This window comes from Vigna umbellata, chromosome 4, assembly GCF_029865625.1.
Source record: "Vigna umbellata cultivar VRB3 chromosome 4, Vumbellata_1.0, whole genome shotgun sequence".
NCBI lineage: Eukaryota > Viridiplantae > Streptophyta > Magnoliopsida > Fabales > Fabaceae > Vigna > Vigna umbellata.
In genome coordinates, this window is record NC_142168.1 from 286601 (window position 1) to 301292 (window position 14692).

Consider the following 14692-nt stretch of genomic DNA (forward strand, 5'->3'; position numbering starts at 1 on the left):
CCACTTCCTCCGCTTCCTCCGTTTCTTCCGCTTCCTTCCCTTCCTCCCCTTCATCAACCTCATCCACTTCGACCACTTGGCCAACTTCATCATCTTCGTCAACTTGGCCAACTTCGTCCACTTCCTCCGCTTCCTCCGCATCCTCCACTTCGTCAAATTCGTCCACTTCCTCCACTTCTACACTTCGTGAACTTTGTCTAGTTCGTCCACTTCGTCCACTTCCTCCACTTCCTCCATTTCGCCCACTTTTTTCCATTTCGTCACTTCGTCAACTTCTTCCACTTGGTCAACTTCCTCCACTTCCTCTGCTTCGTCCACTTCATCAACTTCGTCCACTTTGTCAACTTCCTCCACTTCGTCCACTTCCTCCTCTTCCTCCACTTCCTCCACTTCCTTCGCTTCCTCCGCTTCCTCCACTTCCTCCACGTCGTCCAGTTCGTCCACTTCGTCCACTTCCCCTACTTCGCCAACTTCCTCCACTTCCTCCACTTCCTCCACTTCGTCAACTTCGTCCACTTCATCCACTTCACCCACTTCGTCCACATCCTCCATTTCCTCAACTTCGTCCACTTCGCCCACTTCCTCCACTTCCTCAACTTCGTCCATTTCCTCCACTTCGTCCACTTCGTCAACTTCGTCCACTTCGTCCACTTCGTTTACTTCCTCAACTTCGTCCACTTCGTCAACTTCCTCCACTTCGTAAATTTCGTAAATTTCGTCAACTTTGTCCACTTCGTTAAGTTGCTCCACTTAGTCCACTTCGCCACTTTGTCCACTTCCTCCACTTCCTCCACTTCTTCCACTTCGTCAACTTCATCCACTTCGTCGACTCCGTCAACTCCGTCCACTTCCTCCACTTCCACCGCATCCTCCACTTCCTCGACGTCGTCAACTTCGTCCATTTTCTCCACTTCGTCCACTTCGTCAACTTCCTCCACTTCCTCCACTTCCTCCACTTCGTTTACATCCTCCACTTTCTCCACTTCGTCCTCCACTTCCTCCACTTCCTCAACTTCGTCCACTTCGTCAACTTCATCCACTTCATAAATTTCGTAAATTTCGTCAACTTTGTCCACTTTGTTAAGTTGCTCCACTTAGTCCACTTCGCCACTTTGTCCACATCCTCCACTTCCTCCACTTCTTCCACTTCGTCAACTTCGTCCACTTCGTCGACTCCGTCAACTCCGTCAACTCCGTCCACTCCGTCCACTTCCTCCACTTCCACCGCATCCTCCACTTCCTCGACTTCGTCAAATTCGTCCACTTTGCCACTTCCTCCACTTCCTTCACTTCCCCCACTTCCTCCACTTCCTCAACTTTCTCCACTTCCTCCACTTCATCCACTTCGTCCACTTCCTCCACTTCGTCAACTTCGTCCACTTTGCCACTTCCTCCACTTCCTTCACTTCCTCCACTTCCTCCACTTCCTCAACTTCGTCCACTTCGTCCACTTCGTCCACTTTCAGCACTTCGTCAACTTCATGAATTTCGTCAACTTCTTCAACTTCGTCCACTTTGTCAACTTCGTAGACTTTCTCAACATCGTCCACTTCATTCACTTCCTCCTCTTCCTGCACTACCTCAACTTCCTCCCCTTCCTCCACTTTGTCCACTTCGTCCACTTCGTACACTTACTCCACTTCCTCCACTTCCTCCCCTTCTTCCACTTCCTGCACTTCCTCCCCTTCCTCCACTTCCTCCGCTTCCTCCGCTTCCTCCGCTTGCTCTACTTCGTCCACGTCGTCCACTTCATCCACTTCGCCCACTTCGCCCACTTCCTCCACTTCCTGCACTTCATCCAATTGGTCCACTTCGTCAACATCGTCCACTTCGTCAACTTCATCCACTTCCTCCACTTTCTCCACTTCCTCCACTTCGTCAACTTCGTCCACTTCCTCCACTTCTTCGACTTCGTCAACTTCGTCCAGTTTGTCCAGTTCCTCCACTTCCTACACTTTGTCCACTGCCTCCACTTCCTTCGCTTCATCCTCTTCATCCGCTTCCTGCACTTCCTCCGCTTCGTCCACTTCCTTCCGTTCCTCCACTTCATCCATTTCGCCAACTTCGTCCAGTTCGTCCACTTTGTTCACTTCGTCCACTTCGTCCAATTCTCCACTTCCTCTGCTTCCTTCGCTTCCTCCGCTTCCTCCTCTTCCTCCCCTTCGTCAACTTCGTCCACTTCGTCGACTTCGTAGACTTCGTCAACTTCGTCCACTTCGTAGACTTCGTCAACTTCGTCCACTTCGTAGACTTCGTCAACTTCGTCCACTACCTCCACTTCCTCCACTTCCTCCACTTCGTACACTTCCTCCCCTTCCTCCCCTTCCTCCACTTCCTCGGCTTCCTCCACTTCCTGCACGTCATCCACTTCGTCCACTTCGCCCACTTCGCCCATTTCCTCCACTTCCTCCACTTCGTCCAATTGGTCCACTTCGTCCACTTCGTCCTCTTCGTCCACTTCGTTCACGTCGTCGACTTCGTCCACTTTGTCCACTTTGTCCACTTCGTCAACTTCGTCCACTTTGTCCACTTCGTCCACTTCGTCCACTTCGCCAACTTTGTCAACTTCCTGCACTTCGTCCACTTTGTCCACTTCCTCCGCTTCCTCCGCTTCGTCAACTTCGTCCACTTTGCCACTTCCTCCAGTTCTTCCGCTTCGTCCACTTCCTCCGCTTCGTAGACTTCGTCCACTACTTCAACTTCCTGCACTTCCTCCGCTTCCTCCACTTCCTTCGCTTCGTCCGCTTCCTACGCTTCCTCCGCTTCCTCCACTTCATCAACTTCGTCCACTTCGTCCACTTCGTCAAGTTTGTCAACTTTGTCCACTTCATTCACTTCGTCCACTACCTCCACTTCCTGCACTTCCTCCGCTTCGTCCACTTCGCCACTTCGTCACTTCTTACACTTCCGCAACTTCCTCCACTTCCTCGACTTCCTCCACTTCGTCATCTTCGTCCACTTCGTGCACTTCGCTCACTTCGTCAACTTTTCCAACTTCGTCAACTTGGCCAACTTCGTCCCCTTCCTCCACTTCATCCACTTCGTCCACTTCGTCGACTTTGTCAACTCCGTCAACTCCGTCCACCTCGTCCACTTCCTCCGCTTCTTCCGCTTCCTTCCCATACTCCACTTTGTCAACTTCGTCCACGTCTTCCACTTGGCGAACTTCGTGAACTTCGTCAACTTGGCCAACTTTGTCCACTTCCTCGACTTCCTCCACTTCATCAACTTCGTCCACTTCGTCCACTTCGTCCACTTCGTTCACTTCGTCAACTTGGCCAACTTCGTCCCCCTTCGTCCACTTCATCCACTTCGTCCACTTCGTCCACTTGGTCCACTTCGTCAACTCCGTCAACTCCGTCAACTCCGTCCACCTTCCCTTCCTCCACTTCGTCAACTTCGTCCACTTCGTCAACTTCGTCCATGTCGTCCACTTGGCGAACTTCGTGAACTTCGTCAACTTGGCCAACTTCGTCCGCTTCCTCCGCTTCCTCCACTTCCTCCGCTTCCTCCACTTCCTCCACTTTGTCCACTTCGTCCACTTCATTTACTTCATCAACTTCGTCCACCTCGCCCACTTCGCCCACTTCCTCCGCTTCCTCAACTTCGTCGACTTCGTCCACTTCGCGAACTTCTTCCACTTCGTCCACTTCCTCCAGTTCCTCCAGTTCCTCCAGTTCCTCCGCTTCCTCCGCTTCCTCAACTTCGTCCACTTTGCCACTTCCTCCATTTCCTCCGCTTCGTCCACTTCATCCACTTCCTCCACTTCATAGACTTCCTCCACTTTCTCCACTTCCTCTGCTTCCTCCACTTCCTTCGCTTCGTCCGCTTCCTCTGCTTCCTCCACTTCGTCAACTTCGTCCACTTCGTCCACTTCATCCACTACCTCCACTTCCTTCACTTCCTCCGCTTCGTCCACTTCGCCACTTCGTCACTTCTTACACTTCCGCAACTTCCTCCACTTCCTCGACTTCCTCCACTTCGCCAACTTCGTCCACTTCGTTCACTTGTCAACTTGGCCAACTTCGTCCCCTTCGTCCCCTTCGTCCACTTCATCCACTTCGTCCACTTTGTCGACTTTGTCAACTCTGTCAACTCCGTCCACCTCGTCCACTTCCTCTGCTTCTTCCGCTTCCTTCCCTTCCTCCACTTCGTCCAAGTCGTTCACTTGGCGAACTTCGTCAACTTGGCCAACTTCGTCCACTTCCTCGACTTCCAACACTTCGTCAACTTCGTCAACTTTGCCAACTTCGTCAACTTGGCCAACTTCGTCCCCTTCGTCCACTTCATCCACTTCGTCAACTCCGTCCACCTTCCCTTCCTCGACTTCGTCAACTTCGTCCACGTCGTCCACTTGGCGAACTTCGTGAACTTGGTCAACTTGGCCAACTTCGTCCGCTTCCTCCACTTCCTCCGCTTCCTCCGCTTCCTCCGCTTCCTCCACTTCCTCCGCTTCCTCCACTTCCTCCACTTCCTCCACTTTGTCCACTTCCTCCACTTCATTTACTTCATCAACTTCGTCCACTTCGCCCACTTCGCCCACTTCCTCAACTTCGTCGACTTCGTCCACTTCGCGAACTTCATCCACTTCCTCCGCTTCGTCAACTTCGTCCACTTTCCCACTTCCTCCAGTTCCTCCGCTTCGTCCACTTCATCCACTTCATCCACTTCCTCCACTTCGTAGACTTCCTCCACTTCCTCCACTTCCTCCGCTTCCTCCACTTCCTTCGCTTCGTCCGCTTCCTACGCTTCCTCCGCTTCGTCAACTTCGTCCACTTCGTTCACTTCGTCGACTTCGTCCACTTCGTCAACTTTTTCAACTTCGTCCACTTCGTCCACTACCTCCACTTCCTGCACTTCCTCCGCTTCGTCCACTTCGCCACTTCGTCACTTCTTACACTTCCGCAACTTCCTCCATTTCCTCCACTTCCTCCACTTCGTCAACTTCGTCCACTTCGTTCATTTCGTCAACTTTGCCAACTTCGTCAACTTCGCCAACTTCGTCCCCTTCGTCCCCTTCGTCCACTTCATCCACTTCGTCCACTTCGTCCACTTCGTCAACTCCGTCAACCCCGTCCACCTCATCCACTTCCTCCGCTTCTTCCGCTTCCTTGCCTTCCTCCACTTCGTCAACTTCGTCAACTTCGTCCACGTCGTCCACGTCGTCCACTTGACGAACTTCGTCAACTTGGCCCACTTCGTCCACTTCCACCACTTCCTCCGCGTCCTCCACTTCCTCCGCTTCCTGCACTTCCTCCACTTCGTGCACTTCGTCCACTTCATTTACTTCATCAACTTCGCCCACTTCCTCCACTTCCTCAACTTCGTCGACTTCGCGAACTTCATCCACTTTCTCCACTTCCCCCACTTCTTCCACTTCGTCAACTTCGTCCAGTTCGTCCAGTTCCTCCACTTCCTCCACTTACTCCACTTCCTTCGCTTCATCCGCTTCGTCCACTTCCTCCCGTTCCTCCACTTCATCCATTTCACCAACTTCGTCCAGTTCGTCCACTTTGTCCACTTCGTCAACTTCGTCCACCTCGTCCACTTCGTCCACTTCTTCCGCTTCCTTCCCTTCCTCCATTTCGTCAACTTCGTTCACTTCGTCCACGTCGTCCACTTGGCGAACTTCGTGAACTTCGTCAACTTGGCCAACTTCGTCCACTTCCTCCACTTCCTCCACTTCCTCCGCTTCCTCCACTTCCTCCACTTTTTCCACTTCGTCCACTTCATTTACTTTATCAACTTCGTCCACTTCATTTACTTTATCAACTTCGTCCACTTCGCCCACTTCCTCCACTTCCTCCACATCGTCCACTTCGTCCACTTCGCGAACTTCATCCACTTAATCCACTTCCTCCACTTCCTCCACTTCCTCCACTTCCCCCACTTCTTCCACTTCGTCCACTTCGCCCACTTCCTCCACTTCCCCCACTTCATCGACTTCGTCCACTTCGCGAACTTCATCCACTTCCTCCACTTCCCACACTTCTTCCACTTCGTCCAGTTCGTCCACTTCCTCCACTTCCTCCACTTTGTCCACTTCCTCCACTTCCTCCGGCTCATCCGCTTCCTCCATTTCCTCCGCTTCCTCCACTTACTCCCTTTCCTCCACTTCCTCCACTTCATCCATTTTGCCCACTTCGTCCACTTCGTCCACTTCCTTCACTTCCTCCACTTCCTCCACTTCGTCAGCTTCGTCCACTTCCTACACTTCCTCCACTTCCTCAACTTCGTCCACTTTGTTCACTTCGTGCACTTCGCAGACTTCATCAACTTCGTCCACTTCCTTCACTTCCTCCACTTCGTCCACTTCGTCCACTTCGTACACTTACTCCACTTCCTCCACTTCCTCCCCTTCCTCCCCTTCCTCCCCTTCCTCCCCTTCCTCCACTTCCTTCGCTTCCTCCGCTTCCTCTGCTTCCTCCCCTTCCTCCACTTCCTCCACGTCGTCTTCTTCATCCACTTCGCCCACTTCCTCCACTTCCTCCACTTCCTCCGCTTCCTCCACTTCCTTCGTTCCCTCGGCTTCCTCCGCTTCCTCCACTTGGTTAACTTCGTCCACTTCGCCACTTGCTCCACTTCTTCCACTTCCTCCACTTTCTCCACGTCGTCCACTTCATCAACTTCTTCAACTTCGTCCACTTCGCCCACTTCGCCCACTTCCTCCACTTCCTCCACTTCCTCCACTTCCTCCACTTCCTCCACTTCGTCCACTTTGTCCACTTCCTCCACTTCCTCCGCTTCCTCAGCTTCATCCGCTTCCTCCGCTTTCTCTACTTCCTCCACTTCCTCCACTTCCTCCCTTTCCTCCACTTCCTCCACTTCATCCATTTCGCCACTTCGTCCACTTCGTCTACCTCGTGCACGTCATCAACTTCGTCAATTTCATCAATTTCTTCAACTTCGTCCACTTTGTCCACTTCGTCCACTTCGTAGACTTCGTCAACTTCGTCAACTTCGTTCACCTCCTCCACTTCCTCCCTTTCCTCCGCTTCCTCCACTTCCTCCACTTCATCCATTTCGCCCACTTCGTCCACTTCCTCCACTTCCTCCACTTCCTGCACTTCGTCCAATTGGTCGACTTTGTCAACTTAGTCCAATTCCTCCGCTTCGTCCACTTCCTCCACTTCCTCCATTTCCTCCACTTCTTCCACTTCGTCAATGTCGTCCACTTCCTCCACTTTGTCCACTTCCTCCACTTCCTCCGCTTCCTCCACTTCTTCTACTTCATCCGCTTCCTCCACTTTGTCCACTTCCTCCACTTCCTCCACTTCATGCATTTCGACGACTTCGTCCACTTCTCCACTTCCTCCGCTTCCTCCGCTTCCTCCCCTTCCTCCCATTCATCAACTTCGTCAACTTCGTCCACTTCGTCTACTTCGTCCACTTCGTAGACTTCGTCTACTTCGTCCACTTGCTCCACTTCCTTCACTTCCTCCACTACCTCCACTTCCTCCACTTCCTCCACTTCCTCCACTTCCTCCACTACCTCCACTTCCTCCACTTCATCCACTTCCTCCACTTCGTCCACTTTGTCCAATTCGTACACTTCCTCGCCTTCCTCCCCTTCCTCCCCTTCCTCCACTTCCTCCACTTTCTCCGCTTCCTCGAGAAAGTTGAGGAAGTGGAGGAAGTTAAGGAAGTTGAGGAAGTGGCGAAGTGGAGGAAGTAGCAAAGTGGAGGAAGTGGACGAAGTGGACGAAGTAGACGGAGTTGACAGAGTTGACGGAGTTGACGGAGTTGACGGAGTTGACGGAGTGCACGAAATGTTGAAGTGGATGAAGTTGACGAAGTGGAGGGAAGTGGACGAAATGGCGAAGTGGCGAAGTGGACGAACTGGACCCACTTAACGAAGTGGACAAAGTGGATGAAGTTTACAAAGTTGACGAAGTCGATGAAGTTGACGAAGTGGACGAAGTGGTGGAAGTGGAGGAAGTGGAGGAAGTGGCGAAGTGGCGAAGTGGAGGAGGTCGTGGAAGTGGAGTAAGTGTACGAAGTGGACGAAGTGGACAAAGTGGACGAAGTGGAGGAAGTGGAGGTAGGGAGGAAGTAGAGGAAGTGAATGAAGTGGACGAAGTGGAGGAAGTTGACGAAGTCCACAAAGTTGGTGAAGTCTACAAAGTGGACAAAGTGGACGAAGTCGACGAAATTGATGAAGTGGAGGAAGTGGTTGAAGTGGAGGAAGTGGAGGAAGTGGACGAAGTGGACGAAGTTGACGAAGTGGACGAAGTGGACGAAGTGGGCGATGTGGACGAAGCGGAGAATGTTAAGGAAGTGGAGGAAGTGAAGGAAGTGGAGGAAATGGCGACATGGACGAAGTTGATGAAGTGGAGGAAGTGGAGGAAGCGGTGGAATTGGAGGAAGGGGACGGAGTTGACGGAGGTGACGGAGTCGACGATGTGGCGAAGTGGCGAAGTGGACGAAATGGACCAAATTAACGAAGTGGACAAAGTTGATGAAGTTTACGAAGTTGACGAAGTGGATGAAGTTTACGAAGTTGACGAAGTGGATGAAGTTGACGAAGTGGACGAAGTTGAGGAAGTGGAAGAAGTGGAGGACGAAGTGGAGGGAGTAAAAGAAGTAGAGGAAGTGGGGGAAGTGGACTAAGTGGACGAAGTTGACCAAGTGGAGGAAGTGGAGGAAGTCGAGGAAGTTGACAAAGTTGAGGAAGTGGACGAAGTTGAGGAAATGGAGGAAGTGGAGGAAGTGTACGAAATGGAAGAAGTGAAGGAAGTGGACGAAGTTGAGGAAGTTGACAAAGTGGACGAAGTTGACGAAGTGGACGAAGTGGACGAAGTGGACGAAGCGGACGAAGTGGACGAAGGGGACGAAGTGGAGGAAGTGTACAAAGTGGACGAACGAAGTGGAGGAAGTGGAGGAAGCGGCCGAATTGGCGAAGTGCACGAAGTGGATGAAGTGGAGCAAGTTGAGGAAGGGGAGGAAGTAGAGGAAGGGGAGGAAGTAGAGGAAGCGGAGGAAGCGGACAAAGTGCAGGAAGTGGAGGAAGCGGAGGAAGTGTACGAACTAGACGAACTGGACGAAGTTCACGAAGTGGAGGAAGTGGAGGAAGTTGCGGAAGTGGAGGAAGTGGGGGAAGTGGAAGAAGTGACGAAGTGGTGAAATGGACGAAGCAAAGGAAGTGGACGACGTGGATGAACTGGAAGAAGTTCACAAACTTGACAAAGTGGACGAAGTTGACGAAGTTGACGAAGTGGAAGAATTTGACGAAGTGGAGGAAGTTGACGAAGTGGAGGAAGTGGAGGAAGTGGAGGAAGTGGAGGAAGTAGACGACGTGGAGGAAGTGGAGGAAGTGGAGGAAGTTGATTAAGTGGAGGAAGTGGACTAAGTGGTCGAAGTTGACGAAGTGGAGGAAGTGGAGGAAGTGGGCGAACTGGGCGAAGTAGACGAAGTGGACAAAGTTGAGGAAATGGAGGAAGTGGAGGAAGTGTACGAAGTGGACGAAGTGGGCGAAGTGGACGATGTCGACGAAGTGGAAGAAGTGGGCGAAGTGGACGAAGTAGACGAAGTGGAGGAAGTGGACGAAGTTGACGAAGTGGAGGAAGTGGAGGAAGTGGAGGAAGTGGACGATGTGGACGAAGTGGAGAAAGTTAAGGAAGTGGAGGAAGTGGAGGAAGTGAAGGAAGTGGAGGATATGGCGACGTGGACGAAGTTTACGAAGTGGAGGAAGTGGAGGAAGCGGTGGAATTGGAGGAAGGGGACCGTGTTGACGGAGTCGACGAAGTGGACGAAGTTGACGAAGTGGGGGAAGTGGAGGAAGTGGAGGAAGTGGACAAAGTGGCGAAGTCTACAAAGTTGACCAACTTAACGAAGTGGACAAAGTTGACGAAGTTTACGAAGTTGACGAAGTGGATGAAGTTGACCAAGTGGACGAAGTTGACGAAGTGGAGGAAGTGGAGGACGAAGTGGAGGAAGTGGCGGAAGTAAACGAAGTGGAGGAAGTAAAAGAAGTAGAGGAAGTGGACGAAGTGGACGAAGTTGACCAAGTGGACGAAGTGGAGGAAGTGGAGGAAGTTGACGAAGTTGAGGAAAGTGAGGAAGTGGAGGAAGTGGGCGAACTGCGCGAAGTGGACGAAGTGGACGAAATTGAGGAAATGGAGGAAGTGGAGGAAGTGTACGAAGTGGACGAAGTAGGCGAAGTGGACGAAGTCGACGAAGTGGACGAAGTCGACGAAGTGGATGAGGTTGACGAAGTAGAGGAAGTGGACGAAGTGGACGAAGTAGCGAACTGGCGAAGTGGCGAAGTGGACGACCTTAACGAAGAGGGCAAAGTTGATGAAGTGTATGAAGTGGACGAAGTGGAGGAAGTGGACGAAGTGGAGGAAGTGGACGAAGTAGACGAAGTGGAGGAAATGGACTAAGTGGACGAAGTTGACCAAGTGGACGAAGTGGAGGAAATGGAGTTAAGGAAGTGGAGGAAGTAGCGGAAGTGGCAGAAATGACGAAGTGGCGAAGTGGACGAAGTGGAGGAAGTGCAGGAGGTGGACGAAGTGGACGAAGTTGACAAAGCTTATCAAGTGGACGAAGTGGACGAAGTTGACGAAGTGGACGAAGTTGACGAAGCGGGGCAAGCGGAGGAAGCGGAGGAAGTGGAGGAAGTGGAGGAAGTGGAGGAAGAGGAGGAAGTGGACGAAGTTGACAAAGTTGATGAAGTGGACGAAGTTGAGGAAGTGGACGAAGTGGAGGAAGTGGAGGAAGTGGACGATGTGGACGAAGTGGACGAAGTGGAGGAAGTGAACAAAGTGGACGAAGTTGACGAAATTGACGAAGTGGAGGAAGTTGAGGAATTGGACGAAATTGATGAAGTTGACGAAGTGGACAAAGTGGAGGAAGTGGACGAAGTGGAGAAAGATGAGGAAGTGGAGGAAGTTAAGGAAGTGGAGGAAGTGGCGAAGTGGAGGAAGTAGCAAAGTGGAGGAAGTGGACGAAGTGGACGAAGTGGATGAAGTGGACGAAGTAGACGGAGTTGACGGAGTTGACAGAGTTGACGGAGTGCACAAAATGGCGAAGTGGATGAAGTTGACGAAGTGAAGGAAGTGGACGAAATGGCGAAGTGGCGAAGTGGCGAAGTGGATGAAGTGGACCAACTTAACGAAGTGGAAAATGTTGATGAAGTTTAGAAAGTTGACGAAGTGGAGGAAGTGGAGGAAGTGGAGGAAGTGGCGAAGTGGCGAAGTGGAGGAAGTAAACGAAGATGAGGAAGTAAAGGAAGTGGACGAAGTAAACGAAGTGGAGGAAGTGGACTAAGTGGACGAAGTTGAGGACACGGAGGAAGTGGACGAAGTGGACGAAAGGGACGAAGTGGAGGACGTGTACGAAGTGGAGGAAGTAAACGAAGTGGAGGAAGTAAACGAAGTGCAGGAAGTGGAGGAAGTGGACGAAGGGGACGAAGTGGAGGAACTGTACGAAGTGGAGGAAGTGGAGGAAGTGGAGGAAGTAAACGAAGTGGAGGAAGTGGAGGAAGTGGACTAAGTGGACGAAGTTGACCAAGAGGACGAATTGGAGGAAGTGGACGAAGTTGACGAAGTGGAGGAAGTGGAGGAAGGGGACGAAGTGGACGAAGTTGACGAAGTGGAGAAAGTTGTGGAAGTGGAGGAAGTGGAGGAAGTGAAGGAAGTTGAGGAATTGGCGAAGTGGACGAAGTTGACGAAGTGGAAGAAGTGGAGGAAGCGGTGGAAGTGGAGGACGTGGACGGAGATGACGGAGTTTACGGAGTCGACGATGTTGACGAAGTGGAGGAAGTGGAGAAAGTGGCGAAGTGGAGAAGTGGACGAAGTGGACCAACTTAACGAAGTTGACAAAGTTGACGAAGTTTACGAAATTGACGAAGTGGATGAAGTTGACGAAGTGGACGAAGTTGAGGAAGTGGAGGAAGTGGAGGACGAAGTGGAGGACGAAGTGGAGGAAGTGGAGGAAGTAAACAAAGTGGAGGAAGTAAAAGAAGTGGAGGAAGTGGGGGAAGTTGACTAAGTGGATGAAGTTGACCAAGTGGACGAAGTGGAGGAAGGGGAGGAAGTGGACGAAGTTGAGGAAGTGAAGGAAGTGGAGGAAGTGGGCGAACTGGGCGAAGTGGACGAAGTGGACAAAGTTGAGGAAATGGAGGAAGTGTACGAAGTGGACGAAGTGGGCGAAGTGGACGAAGTGGACGAAGTGAGCGAAGTGGACGAAGTGGATGAAGTTGACGAAGTGGAGGAAGTGGACGAACTTGACGAAGTTGAGGAAGTGGAGGAAGTGGATGAAGTGGAGGAAGTGGAGGAAGTGGAGGAAGTGGACGATGTGGACGAAGTGGAGCAAGTTGAGGAAGTGGAGGAAGTGGAGGAAGTGGAGGAAGTGGAGGAAATGGCGACGTGGACGAAGTTGACGAAGTGGAGGAAGAGGAGGAAGCGGCTGAATTGGAGGAGGGGGACGGAGTTGACGGAGTTGATGAAGTGGACGAAGTTGACGAAGTGGAGGAAGTGGAGGAAGTGGAGGAAGAGGAGGAAGTGGAGGAAGTTGACAAAGTTGATGAAGTGGATGAAGTTGATGAACTGGACGAAGTGGAGGAAGTGGAGGAAGTGGACGAAGTTGACGAAGTGGACGAAGTGGACGAAGCGGAGGAAGTGGACGAAGTGGACGAAGTTGACAAAGTTGATGAAGTGGACAAAGAGGACGAAGTTGACAAAATGGACGAACAGGAGGAAGTGGACGAACTGGAGGAAGTGGACGAAGTTGACGAAGTGGACGAAGTTGACGAAGTGGACGAAGTTGACGAAGTGGGCGAAGCGGAGGATGTGGACAAAGCGGAGGGAGTGCAGGAGGTGGACAAAGTGGTCGAAGTTGACAAAGTTGATGAAGTGGAGAAAGTGGACGAAGTTGACGAAGTGGACGAAGTTGACGAAGCGGGGCAAGCGGAGGAAGCGGAGGAAGTGGAGGAAGTGGAGGAAGTGGAGGAAGTGGAGGAAGAGGAGGAAGTGGACGAAGTGGACGAAGTGGACGAAGTGGACGAAGATGATAAAGTTGACGAAGTGGACGAAGTTGATGAAGTGGACGAACTGGAGGAAGTGGAGGAAGTGGAGGAAGTGGACGAAGAGGACAAAGGTGTGCAAGTGGAGGAGGTGGAGGAAGTGAAGGAAGTGGAGCAATTGGCGAAGTGAACGAAGTTGACGATGTGGAAGAAGTGGAGGAAGCGGTGGAAGTGGAGGACGTGGACGGAGTTGACGGAGTTGATGAAGTGGAGGAAGTGACGAAGTGGACGGAGTGGACCAACTTAACAAAGTTGACAAAGTTGAGGAAGTGGAGGAAGTGGAGGACGAAGTGGAGGAAGTGGAGGTAGTAAACGAAGTGGAGGAAGTAAAAGAAGTGGAGGAAGTGGGGGAAGTTGACTAAGTGGACAAAGTTGACCAAGTGGAGGAAGTGGACGAAGTTCAGGAAGTGAAGGAAGTGGGCGAACTAGGCGAAGTGGACGAAGTGGACAAAGTTGAGGAAATGGAGGGAGTGGAGGAAGTGTACGAAGTGGACGAAGTGGACGAAGTGGACGAAGTGGACGAAGTGGGCGAAGTGGACGATGTTGACGAAGTTGACGAAGTGGAGGAAGTGGAGGAAGTGGACGAAGTTGACGAAGTGGACGAAGTGGAGGAAGTGGACGATGTGGACGAAGTGGAGAAAGTTGAGGAAGTGGAGGAAGTGGAGGAAGTGAAGGAAGTGGAGGAAATGGCGACGTGCACGAAGTTGACGAAGTGGAGGAAGCGGTGGAATTGGAGGAAGGGGACGGTGTTGACGGAGTTGACAGAGTCGACGAAGTTGACGAAGTGGGGGAAGTGGAGGAAGCTGAGGAAGTGGACAAAGTGGCGAAGTGGCGAAGTGGCGAAGTGGCGAAGTGGACCAAGTTAACGAAGTGGACAAAGTTGACGAAGTGGAGAAAGTGGAGGAAGTGGACGAAGTGGAGGACGAAGTGGAGGAAGTGGAGGAAGTGGAGGTAGTAAACGAAGTCGAGGAAGTAAAAGAAGTGGAGGAAGTGGGGGAAGTTGACGAAGTGGACGAAGTTGAGTACACGGAGGAAGTGGACGAAGTGGACGAAGGGGACAAAGTGGAGGACGTGTACGAAGTGGAGGAAGTAAACGAAGTGGAGGAACTAAACGAAGTGGAGGAAGTGGACTAAGTGGACGAAGTTGAGGACACGGAGGAAGTGGACGAAGGGGACGAAGTGGAGGAAGTGTACGAAGGGGAGGAAGTGGAGGAATTAAACGAAGTGGAGGAAGTGGACTAAGTGGACGAAGTTGACCAAGTGGACGAATTGGAGGAAGTGGACGAAGTTGAGGAAGTGGACGAACTGGAGGAAGTGTACGAAGTGGAGGAAGTGGGCGAAGTGGGCGAAGTGGACGAAATCGACGAAGTGGACGAGGTTGACGAAGTGGAGGAAGTGGAGGAAGCGGAGGAAGTGCAGGAAGTGGACGAAGTGGAGGAAGTGGACGGAGTTGACGGAGTGGACGAAATTGACTAAGTGGAGGAAGTGGACAAAGTGGAGGAAGTGGAGGAAGCGGAGGAAGTGGAGGAAGTAGCGAAGTGGCGAAGTGGACGAAGTGGACGAAGTGGACCAACTTAACGAAGTGGACAAAGTTGACGAAGTTTACGAAGTGGACGAAGTGGATGAAGTTGACGAAGTGGACGAAGTGGATGAAGTTGACGAAGTGGA